Raw genomic sequence first — 10578 nt, forward strand, 5'->3', positions numbered from 1 at the left:
CTATTGCAGTATTCATTTGGACACTAAAGGCTGTATCAGAAGTAAGCTGGTGGCTACACCTACAGATATTTCTCAGTCATAAAAGGTGTGTAAGCTTATATGGTTCCCTTGATCTGCCTTTCCATTTTTTGCCTTAAAGAAAACATTGCAGGAAGAAGCAGTTTCATTGCAACATCCCTAAAAAAAAAAGCTGCCATTTGCTCCTGTATCTGGATTAGTGGAAGTGATTCATTTGAAGATGATGCTATCTGTTCAGCAAGCATTGTTCACTCCCTGATTTCTTTACAAGGCGGGAATCAACGCTCCATTCACCAGGTACAAAACATTACAATTTAACTTGTGAGCATATTCTGATTTCCTGGCATCACTGCTCCACAGACTTCTCTGAAAAGTTACTTCATGCAAATCAGCCCTGTCCTTTACCACTGGCTTAACACTGATTGCACAGGCCATGGGAATAAATCGCTTCAGAGCAAATCCTTGTGCTAGCACTCCTTGCAGCACATCAGCAAGAAAGCAAGGCTGAGAATCAGTTTTCTGGAATTTCAGACACACATGAAACCTTAAAGAAATACCCACTTTCTCACTAAGGTTCTCAGACTAATTAAGCTGACTCACTGCTCTTGCAAAAGCCTGCTTCTGAAAATTAGTGCCCTTTTGAAAATTAACTGATATTAAAGGAATTCGACAGCAGTGGCAACCTGCTGTGTCCCTCTTGACCACAGTCCAAAGATATACCCTCTGGTTAGTGTGGTCAGTAAGATATCATTAACTCACAGCTATACTGTAGAACCATTAGCCTACATTGTTGCCTCTCTCCTGGAGCAGCTGCAGGTGATATGGATGAATAGTATCCATTAATATCGGTTATTATGATCTCATAACAAAATCATACATGGAAGGGCGGGTGTTGGGATTTTTTTAACACAATCACTTTCCTCCACATTATTATAGAATGATAAAGTCACAATTTTGTTGCAAAAATAGATGCTAAAAATCCTAGGAAATTAATCTCTTTTCAGATGCTGAAGAAAGCGCAAGTGTGCAATAAAAAGACTGGTTTTTTCTTTTCATACACACTCTATGACAGAGCCAAGTATTTAGTATTCTAGGCCAGATCCCTCAAATCAGAGCAGCTACTTGCTACTCTTCTGCCTGGCTAATCTATTAAGCAGTCTTAATCTGACAAATGAAGGACAACGGCATTTTAGTAATGGGCTTCCTGTTTGCTTGGGAAGGCTGCAAAGGGGCTCTGAGCACTGCCACCCTCCTCCTAGTGCAGAGGCAGGCGTGGAGCTCTCCCTGCCCGGGCTGACAGCAGCAGGGTGTGCAGGACAGCAGCAGGGTGTGCAGGACAGCAGCAGGGTGTGCAGGACACAGTAGCAGGGTGTGCAGCACAGCAGCAGGGTGTGCAGGACACAGCAGCAGGGTGTGCAGGACACGGCAGCAGGGTGTGCAGGACACTGCAGCAGGGTGTGCAGGACAGAGCAGCAGGGTGTGCAGGACACGGCAGCAGGGTGTGCAGGACAGAGCAGCAGGGTGTGCAGCACAGCAGCAGGGTGTGCAGGACACAGTAGCAGGGTGTGCAGGACACGGCAGCAGGGTGTGCAGGACACAGCAGCAGGGTGTGCAGCACAGCAGCAGGGTGTGCAGGACACGGCAGCAGGGTGTGCAGGACACAGGAGCAGGGTGTGCAGGACACGGCAGCAGGGTGTGCAGGACAGAGCAGCAGGGTGTGCAGCACAGCAGCAGGGTGTGCAGCACAGCAGCAGGGTGTGCAGGACACGGCAGCAGGGTGTGCAGGACAGCAGCAGGGTGTGCAGCAGCTCTGGCAGAGCTCCGTGAGCTGCAGGGTGCTGGGAGCAGCGTGCAGCATCGCTGGGCTGTGCTCCAGCACCCAGCCATGGCTCTGCCCTCTGGCTGGGCTCCCACAAACACCAAACTGGCAGTGTGACTTTCTTGCACCGGCAAGGCTAAAATTCATTTATCCTGCTGATTTAGGGTGTTAGTCACTCTGCCAGGACCCTTGCCAACCCTCAGGCATTCTCCTGCATGATTTCCCCCAAGGCTGACTTTTAGACTGTGCATGTGTTGGTCCAGTGCTTATTTTTGTTCTCCTAAACATTTTTAAAATTCCTCCCTAGCTCAGCATGGTGATACCTGATGAAAAGCAGGTAGTTAGAAGGCTATTTAAAGGCCCCTTGCCGTGCTGGCCTGTGCTGCTATAATTCAGCAACTAAAGGAGATGGATCAGAAAATAAAGCAAAATAAATAATGCAAACATTTTTGCAGCAGTATGAGAAGCATATTGGTTCCACTCACACAAAATCAATCAATCTTTAGCAAACAGACCACCCATCACTGTGAGTTTTTCAAGGAATTTCAAGGTGGGAACAGTTAGCAAGAAGGCTCCAGTCTTGAAAACACAAATTAGACAACTAAGGTGACCCAGGGCCACTTTGATATAAAATACTAGTAAGCCACTTCTTGAATATTCTTGATTTAATCCTCATCCTGCAGTGTTTCAGTCATCACTCTGCATTTTCCTGGGTGCAACAATCTGAAAAGCCTGGGATGCTTTTTTACATGGCCTTTCCTTTTTTTGGAGGCTGGGATGGATGGAAGGCTTTCATATCCACACCTGTGGAAGGACTAGCTGAAAACACAGGAGCACACAGAGGAATGAATGAATGCACTTAACCAGAAATCAGGTGCAGTACCTTGTTGGATCAACACAAGTTATACAGCTCCTTCCTTTTAATCCATTTGACCCCTGCTGCAGCCTTTTGACTTAAAAAAGAGTTGAAGCAAGGTGTTTCTGCTTAAGTTGGTATTTTTTTATAAAGTTAAGTCCCTAATGCAGAGTTAGGGAAACAAGTGGAATTCACATCAGAATAGGAGCCTTTGATTCAGCTCCCTGCCTAAAGATAATCTTTCTGACATGGGTAAAATGTGTGTCTGTCAGCTAGATATTTTTCCAGCGTGGTGCTCATGCATTGCCTGTGTTTCGACCATCTGGTGAGCACAAAATTCCTTCAGAAAAGGGAGAGACAGCGGCAAGCACGGCAGAGATTTGCGCAGTTTGCATTACGGCTTTACACCCAGCCGTGAGGCCGCAGCACCGCGCCCCGGAGCAGAGCTTGGCAGCAACCACCAGCACGTCAGAGGAGACCAGACACAGCCCCTGCACTCACAGGGACCACATTTCTTCCTCTCTCGGCAATTGACACAGATTTCTGAGAGCACAAACATGAGGAAAACAACCCTGAGCAGACTGTCTGTGGGAGGTGCCATCAAGGCGCTCGGAAGTGCTACCACAGCGCACCACGGTGTCCCAGTCTGGTTCAATCACTGTTTTCACAACATAGCAGGAGCAAGACTCAGGAAATTGTGTGAAAGGAGTGACAGCGTGGAGAGGACACTAAAACCTACTCTAACATCGGTTAGGGAAAACTAACACAAATAAAAGCTGGCAGGCTGTAACCAGCAGGGTGGAAGATCTGCTTTCAGAAAAGAGGCAGGAAAGGTGTGAGGGAACATAACTTCCTTTTATAATTGTTGGTTCTCCTACCTTGGCACAAAAAGAAAGCACACAGATTTTATCCTCCGACTGACTCCAGGTCACTGGAACAAAACACTTCCTTTAATTTTAAGCACAACTGCTAAACAACAATTTTCTACTCCTGTAAGAGGTGATGGTTGGTAAACTTTCCCCTTGTCACCTCTGAGGTGTTCTCAGAGGAATGTATCACTTAGTATGGCTGGGAATCATGCAGTCTCAATCTTCCTTTGGCAATGGATATTTCTGTCCTCCTTTGATAATTTCATTTAAAGATTTGCGTGAGGAAGAACGGTCAGTCACCTCCTGCCATCCATGTTTCTCCATTCTCTTCCACTGTTGCAGCTTAGAATGTTTAACAGGTTGAGCCAGTTCAGGTATAAAGGAAGGTGGATCTAAAATCCTTCACTGCGGTTTGCCATTACTTAAGGCACAATTTTTGGTTTTGGCAGTGTCATCATTGAGCCATCAGAAATTTGACCCCATTTCATTTAAAGCAGCCAAGATTTTTTTATAAGGTGCATTGAGATGACTAAAGTAATAATATCCAGGATTCCACATCTCAGAGTGCTGATGAGTATCTTAGAAGAATCAATTACATGATTTCTGGAAAAAAAAATTTGGGTCTTTCCTATCGCCATCAAGTAGCATGGAAATGCTCTGAAGTTTCACTGGATACCAACTTACACTTTTGAAAAATGAAAAAATTCCTCCAGCAGAGGTATTCCAGATGAGTACAAACAAAATATTGTTAAGATAGCAGGGAACAGTTATTGGGCATAGATCCTATGCAGAAGACTTTGTATTTTCAAAGCTTTACACTCAAAGTTGGTTATTTTCACTGTTAGTTTTGTGATTATACAAAGGGGATAGGAAGACAACCCTGAGCGATATGTTTATTGAGCAGTTCTGCAAAGGTGAAGAGTGTAAGAACTTGGCATCCAAAACTGTTCTAACTTTACAGCAAATCTCTAGACAAGGACAAGCTACGACACTTATGTCAAAGTTGTTTCTCAAGAAGTAAATAAAGGCAGACATCTTGCAAGAAGTTGATTTAAGAAACTTGAGATTTTCTGTATCCTTTACCTACAAGTAACCAACTCACTGAGGAGTCCTTGGTTTTTCATACGAATGGCAGACTATTAACTTTTAAAATGAAAGCTCTGTCAAGAGTGGATGTGACACTGTGAAAAATGGGAAGGCATGCTGCACTGCCATCAGTTCACAGCTCTAACATAAATGCTATTTTATTCACTTCCATTCACAACCCTAAAAAATACAAAGGATACAGCTTACAGAAACTGAATTTCTATACAATTAAATCCACAGCTGTGGAATGTGATACTGTTTTCAAAACCAATTTATTTCATTTAATTTTCTGGGCAAAAGCAGAGTGTGAAATTTCCTCATACATGTTTGTTCCTGCAAAATTACTACTATAATTAAAGCAGGATCTTGTGGTTAAGACGTGACTAAAAGACAGCAGGGACAGAGGCTGTGTACAGCTGCTCTACAGCTTGCAGAGGTTCTGGCTTGAGTCTGCAGAATTAGGATAATTTAGTAATATCATAAAGTAGACAGGACAATGTGTATTAAAATCCCCCTGCAGAAATAATTCATAACTGTGCATTATCCCAAATGCAAACTCAGAGCAAGTAGTCATATTTTATTTTTTTGAAAATGCATTTTACATGTTTTAATGAATACTAAAAGCATCAAGAAGTTCAAGGCACCACACTGGGACTTGATCTAGGAGGTGTTTTGTTTCTTTCCTATAGTATAAACTCAAGAAGTTTATAGTATCACTGATAGATAAATAATGCATTTAAATTCTTGAACCCTCATGTTTTTATATATGCTCAATAATCAGAAGGCCAGTATCATTGCTGAACACATTCCAACTGCACTTAATGCAATTAACTGGGTTTTAAGAGAATAGGATTGTAAATCCAAGCATACCTAGTGGACAGAAAGTATAGATTAACCTCAGTTCAAGGGGGGAAAAACTGATAATTCTTTCCGTCATAATATATTTTTCATGTAGGTCTCATATTTTAACAGCTTTAACCAGAGTAATTCCATGTTACTCACATGCACATCAATTGTAGTGAATCAAGGCTTGCAAATTAGAATTTTATTAGCCATAGCAAGGTTAACAAGTAATCTTTCAGTGTAATACTTCAGTGTTGTTTACTCTTCCATTTTGTCTGACAGAGGCTCTTGATACCCTCATAAAAGACAGAAATTATTCAGCCTTAGTGGTAACTATCAACACATGTGGCCAATTGGTCTTGAATGAAGAAGCCACAGTGGCAAAAAAAAAAAAAAAATCACAAAAACAACTGCACAGCTTTGCAACCCCATCAGAAACCTGAAAGCCTTAAGCAATTAAATTATTCTATCTTTCTGCAGCAAAATATCCCAACTGGTTTGGAACTAAAGTCACAATAGCCAAAAATTTCCTCCCTCGAGGACAACTGATGATATTTGCTCTTATGTTTATCTGTTTGAAAAAAACAAAGTCTCCATTTAAAAGTGCATTGGCTGCTGCTTGCAGGGGCTAGAGCTACATGTGTGGTATTTGTTATCAGTTTGTGAGACATATCCAATATGATAGTGAGAGATCCAAAGAAAATAGCTAAGCACTAATTAAATCAATATGCTTTCAAGATGCCAATAAAGTTGCGTGCTTCTAGAGCATAGATCAGCCTTTGACTCCTCTGCAAAGTTCTAAATCTCTACTTTGAGCTTGCACCCACTTTTCTTTACTTGAGAAGTCATTCTGGACAGTGGAGGCTCTTTAATAGGAAAGAGCCCACTGTTATTTTAGAACTATTTTAGAACTACTCACTTTCTACAAAACAGGATTTCTTTCTGAAATATATTTTTTGAGATAGTGACCTTAATGGAGAGACTCCATGCCAGCAACAACTTAACTGGTGTGTTGGCTTCCAGACTGGTTCCAATATATCTTTATGGTAAACTTATGTGCACAATGTGTTTTGTCAGGACAGACTGAGAGTCAATGTGCTCCCCTTGAGTTTGTAATAGATTTGCATTCTGGGATTTATTTGAAAAGCTTATTCAACCATAACTTTGGTTGGAGCAATTTGTTTGGCTTCTATTTTATTTTAGATGTTAAAAATGCTAGAATTTTTCTTTTAAGGGAAGATTAAGATTCACTAATTAATTCTTCCATTACAATGATGTGAAGAAAAGCAATACGGAGATGGGACTCCAATGACAGTGTGACCATAATTGAAGTGGAGAGAAGGAAGTACCTTCTCTCACCACACATACCCAGGCCAGGCCTAGGAACTTTTTGACCCAGGGTGCTTCAGAAAACCTAGAGAGCACCTTAGAAAGTCTACTTTCTAGATTTTCTATTTTCTATTTCAATAGCATTGAACTGGCCAAGACTGTTTAGTTTCCTCAGCTCCAAATGTCTCAGCCACTGCAGGCTCTTGTTTCACTGTACATGGCACATTCTCCTGAAATAAAAAAATTTAAATAGGTTAAGATTATCCTCAAGCATAAAAAAGGCTCAAATAGAGAAAATAAGACTGTATGTAACATATCTTCCCTGTATGATTACTGAGGCCATCACAGGGTAATTGTCTCAAACAAAATGAAGTAAAGATAATAGATTGGCCAAGTAAAACAAACCCCTCATTCTAATCACGTGGACTAAAACTTGTAAATCAGATCTTGTTCTCTGAACTTTGTAGTTTGAACTTAATAAGATGGAAGATATAGAAGAACATCCAATTTTTTTGAAGCTCTGGCTTCAACTGCTGATGGGATTCAGTTGCAGCAGAGCAGAATCAGCTTCTCTCTCTAAAACAGAAACCCGTTACCTGAATGGCAGCTGAACGGCTCTTTGGGATCTGCAGGTGACACTGACAAAATCCTGACTTACTATGATGGAACCTAAGTCACTGAGACATATAGATGCCTAAATTTAGGTTTCCTCATATCATGGATCCTACTCATTCCAGGGGGACTTGGTTGATTCATAGCAACCCTTCTTGAGCCACAATTTCACAAAGTAGAGCATCCAAGGACCTAGAAATTATGTCAAACCTCAGTTAAACCTGAAAGACATTCAGAAATCAAATCAAGGAGTAAAAAAAAATATCATAGACTGTAGTTTTCACTTTCCACCATATTTTGAGATATATTCTTATAACTAGAAAGAAAAATCAAGACAAAATGTGAAAAGTAAGCGCAACTAAACATTGAAAGATTGCATCTTGTTTCAAGATAATAGAGGTATTCTCTGGCATAGTGAGCTTATAATACAAAGCAAAATCCCAAAGTTTAGGAGAGATAACTATGGTTCTCAGAAAAAAATCAAAGTATAAATGGTCATGAATTGCAGTGAAAAACTACTGTCCACATTACTAAACACTAAAATAAATCATATTGAAAAAATAATGCTGATTCTAGATTTTGATAAATCTCTTTCTTATATAATTTCTTCTCTGCTAATTTGATCATCAATTTTTTATCTGTTAATACTGACTTGTTTGCTGAATCGAGTAACTTCAATGAATCCTGTTCCTTGACGCCGTTGATGGCATTGGTACGAGCTCTTTTGACTTCTTCACTTTTCTCAACTTTTAGGCTTTAAGCTGAACTCACACATGTTTTATTCAGTAGAGTTCTGTCAAATTATTTTCCAAGAGTGTATCTACTACAAGGGCTTCACAATACTACAGGATCCCTCAGTCTCTCAAGTTGCAGACATTCCCCCACCTCACACCACTTCTGGGGCAGTCAGGCAGGCATTACTGACACACTATCCTATTCCTCTTCCATTTCCAGCTGCATCTCCACTGCTGTCCTAGGCAGTTATAAAGCTTAATCATTCTCTGCTAGTGAGAGATCCATAGGGAATGCAGCTTCTTAGAAACTGGTCCAATTTATTTGATGCCATCATCCCTCAGGGAATGGCGTTTACGACTGAGTTGAATGTTAATGATGAGCATTCCATGTTCTAAAAATGGTGAAAGGTCTACGGAATAGCCTCTGTAGCTATTTCTTGGATGCAATGTCAAGGATAAATATTAACAGGTCCTCTATAAATATAATAATTTGCCCTGCAAAAAAACTACTTCAAAGAGTATAAAATCCTTCCCAGCATCTTACTAAATCAGGCACAATAATGATTCCCTGTATAATGACGGTATTAAATTGTGTCTCAAATTCGTGTCAGTGAAAATTCATTTAGTGTTTTTCACTTACAGGCATCACAGGAAAACGAGTTGAGACAGTCCCACTACTGGCTGTGACAGAAACATTTGTCTTCCAATGTCTGTAAATAGGAAAAAAGGAAATAAGAATTGATTGATAAAAATTTGAATGGAAAAGAGGTTAGCCATTTATCGGTATGAAGAAACTGCTATCACAAATCTAGTCTGAATAATGCACCATACTGAGACAGAAAGGTTTCCATACAGCCCAAGGATGAAATCAATAGTCACAAAACTCAAGTCCTAACTGAAGCTTTTGACAACTACTTTCTAATTCTAAAAGAAGTAGTACAAAGTCTTTTTTTAAGAGACAAAATATTGTAAGATTTAACTAGCAACTAATGCTCTCTATTTCCAATACCCTGAGAACAAGAGTATGTGAGTTAATTTTAACATGTGGAAAGAACATTTAATTTTATCAGAGGGAAACAATGAAGAATCTAATTTATTCTCCATATGTGTGCATAACCCCCATTGATATTAATAAGAGTTAAGCAGCCTATGGAGAGGAAAATAGGGCTCCAGATGTGGCAAAATGTTTTAAGAAAATTATGTGCAGCTTTCTAATGACCACAAAAATTATTTCTTTTTCTATATCAGTGTAGAGAGAAAAATTGCTTCATATCCAGCCAGTCATGAAATGTTTCTGGCTTTCCTGAGGCTATGTGTGTGTGAGCAGTGGTTCACACACAGACACAGACGCACACTCACAAATGTGTATATGGATGGTGTCTCATGGACACACAAGCACATCCTTCTCAGTTGTTGCCTTTTTCAACTAGGGAGATCCATGGCACAGGCTTGTTTGAAATTCCATTGCTCTTCCTACTGGCTGCTCTTCCCAGCAGGGGGAAAAGAAGGAAAATTTTGCTTAATTCATTTTTTTTAAAGAGAGTGTTTAAAGTGCTGTCAGAGGTAGCCAACAGGGCAAATAAAGGCTGGTGAAAAACCTTCTCTGCCCTACACTACATTTGACTGTAATTCTACAAACTTTGGGGAATGTGGAGGGTTAATCCTGATTAACCATGGACTAATTTCCTCAGTTTCCCATTGGCACTCCTGAAGTGGGAGGTGTTTTGACTTAATCCTTAACATTTTTACCAGTCACTTCCATTTTCTTTTCAGGATGAACTGTGATATAAGAGGTTGGTCTTTAGCAAGTCATTCCATCTAATTATTCATTCTTCTGAGGCATTTCCTTCTGAAGACATAAAAATACTTTGCTGTTTCTATGGTAGAGCTCTTTCTCTTAATTTTCTGAACTTTATGAGAACACAGTGATCCTTATGTACTTGTCCAAACCAACCACTGCTAAACAGAACCTCTGAAGACCCTGAAAGGGTTGTCCTTTTATTGTTGTTCACAGCAGAATTTTAACTGAATGTCATTCAACTTTCTTTTCACAGCATTCCCTGGGGAACTGCCTGGGCCTTGAAATCCTGCGCTGCATGTTCTCTGTAGCCAAGAACTTGCAAACCTGAACCAAATCATCCTCAACACTTTTACAGCCCCTTTCTGCCCAGCTGAGCTTATGACATGTTAATGTTGTTTGCATACAGACACTTATTTATGACTCTTTTACATAGCTTTCATCCAATTGTAACTTTAATTTATTGTGCAATTTTAGAACCATACCATTTGAAGCGCTTGCCTCTGATAAAATTCCCTAAAATTTGCATTTCACATAATGTCTTTGCATGCTTCAAAATGTCAGAATAATAATGAGAGCAGGACTTCTAAGGTTTTGTTTCCCTATTACATCAA

The sequence above is a fragment of the Melozone crissalis genome, unplaced genomic scaffold (genome assembly GCF_028551555.1).
Source record: "Melozone crissalis strain CALT ecotype California unplaced genomic scaffold, PUWL_Pcris_2 ptg000016l_1, whole genome shotgun sequence".
NCBI classification, from domain to species: Eukaryota; Metazoa; Chordata; class Aves; order Passeriformes; family Passerellidae; genus Melozone; species Melozone crissalis.